The 1985-nt window shown below is 44.7% G+C and overlaps 1 protein-coding gene across 1 annotated transcript in view; it reads right to left on the bottom strand.

Moving 5' to 3' along the window:
• The window catches only part of ZNF317 (zinc finger protein 317), a 24595-nt gene extending 23063 nt beyond the window's left edge, over positions 1 to 1532 (bottom strand). Inside the window, exon 1 of the mRNA XM_011994315.1 lies at positions 1320 to 1532. The gene's annotated coding sequence lies outside the window, so the exon portion shown is untranslated. The remainder of the gene's footprint in view (positions 1 to 1319) is intronic.
• Positions 1533 to 1985: the final 453 nt, after the last annotated feature.

Raw genomic sequence — 1985 nt, 5'->3', positions numbered from 1 at the left:
ATCCCAGCTACTCGGGAGGCTGAGGCAGGAGAACCGCTTGAACCAGGGAGACAGAGGTTGCAGTGAGCCGAGATTGTCATTGCACTCCAGTCTGGGCTACAAGGGTGAGACTCCGTCTCAAACAGAAAGAAAAAAAAAAAAACTTTATTGAAAGGCATGTAAATTAATGATGTGAATCAATTAACTGCAACTCAATGGCATAAAAATGACAATATTATCAAAGTTAAAATATAGATTCACCACAACTTGAAAACAAAGGTCCGGTATATGGGAATTTGATGAACTGACTAGAATTTAAGCCATGACACTCCTGAAAAAGAATGGCTAGGTGTAAGTACTTCATCTACAAGATATTTAGAAATCTCTAAATTATAAAGTTGTGCTTGCATCAACATGGAAAAACATTGTTTCCAAAAATACTGAAGCGGCTGAGTTCATTCACAAATAATTACCAAAATTAGGAAATATATCTTCTGGAAAAGATGTATAAGCAGTCAAATCCACGGAGAAAGTATTGGTGGGAGAGGAGGATGCAGTTTAGAAGAAGCACACAGCTTTCTGAGATTTAATAATCTCTTTCTTGGCCTGGTTTGTAGATTCGCTTTACTGTTGGTGTGTGTAAGTGTGTGTGTGTGTAATCATACTTTTTTTTGCATGTATGTCCTATTTTCTAGTGTCAAAATATTTGCACAGAAAAGGACGCACCACAAAATAAGACGGTAAAATTCAATGGAGAATATTAATAATCACCATAAGTATAACTGGACTAACTCTCAAGTTAATTAACAAAATGTTGAACTGAATAGTAAATCTACGAATAGGCTATTTGCAAGAGAGTCCACTAAAATTAAAATAAATAAAAAAGTGCAACCGGAAGGACTTAAAAATACAAAAGGTACTCAAGGTAAGTGCTAAAAAGAACACCTGTGTGCTGACATTCAGGAGACAAAATCGACTACAGCGCAGAAAGAAGGTGATTCCTCCTCGCGATGTCCAAATCCTGACGCCCCCCAATCTTCTGAACTGCCCCCAAACTCTTGAACTCACTTTAGCCGGGCTTTTCCGCCCCCACCAGAGAGTCAGGGCTTTTCAGGATCAGGTGACCAATGCCTGTCTCATCACTAGCTGCAGTGGTCCAATTTCATCTTTCGCGTCCCCAGCGTTTCATATCGCTGATTGCGAGATCTAAACGCACCCCTCGTCTGGCTGCCGAGCTCCTTAGCCCCCGACCCTCGTACCCCCTTAGTCCTCACCGCCAGATAGGCCTCCCGTGACCCCAGGAACTGAGGGGGAAAAAGGTTAAGGAAAGCAGGGCTTACACGACTGGGAGTAGGATCGGGGGAGCGGAGGTGACGGAAGCTGCCGCCGATGCGAAGAGAAGTTCATACGGCAGGTCCAGTCTGGCGCGGGGACGCGAGAGGTCCCCAACAGGCCGAAATAATTCGCCGCGGACCCCTCCTTGGCCCATGTGTCTTGGGGCAATCGACTCCACAGAGTAATGGCTTCCGCTTCACTGCCGCCTTCCAACTCTCGCGGGACTTCATTGGCTGCGTCTAATACGGAAGCAGGGGCGGAGAGGATGCTGGGAATTGTAGTTCCGAAGCTTGGATTGGCATGGCGGTGGTACCGGGTGGAATCTGACGGTCCAGCATATTTCTCCAATTTCTACTCAAGACTCAAATTCTCAGCCACAACCCACAGCATTTTGTAGCCATTATAGTGGTAAAGGTTGAATCAGGCACGAATTGTCACCTACATGACACAACTGGGGGACATTTGCATGATGAGCAGAATATTTGCATTGCCTTAAATGTCCCTCTATAAACTGCTCATATGTTGGAGTGGAGAAAAAGTAATAGAAATTGCACAGCGAAGAAATTGGACAACATCTGGACCAGGTGATCAAATCAATATCACCAGTGAGGGTCAGATGGAGACCACGTGCCTCTGAATGACACCTTGAGAAGGGCGTAAAATCACCATCA

The sequence above is a fragment of the Mandrillus leucophaeus genome, unplaced genomic scaffold (genome assembly GCF_000951045.1).
Source record: "Mandrillus leucophaeus isolate KB7577 unplaced genomic scaffold, Mleu.le_1.0 Scaffold451, whole genome shotgun sequence".
Classification (NCBI taxonomy): Eukaryota; Metazoa; Chordata; class Mammalia; order Primates; family Cercopithecidae; genus Mandrillus; species Mandrillus leucophaeus.
Note: the sequence above shows the minus strand (reverse complement) of the source record. Positions and strands in the feature narration are given on the sequence as shown.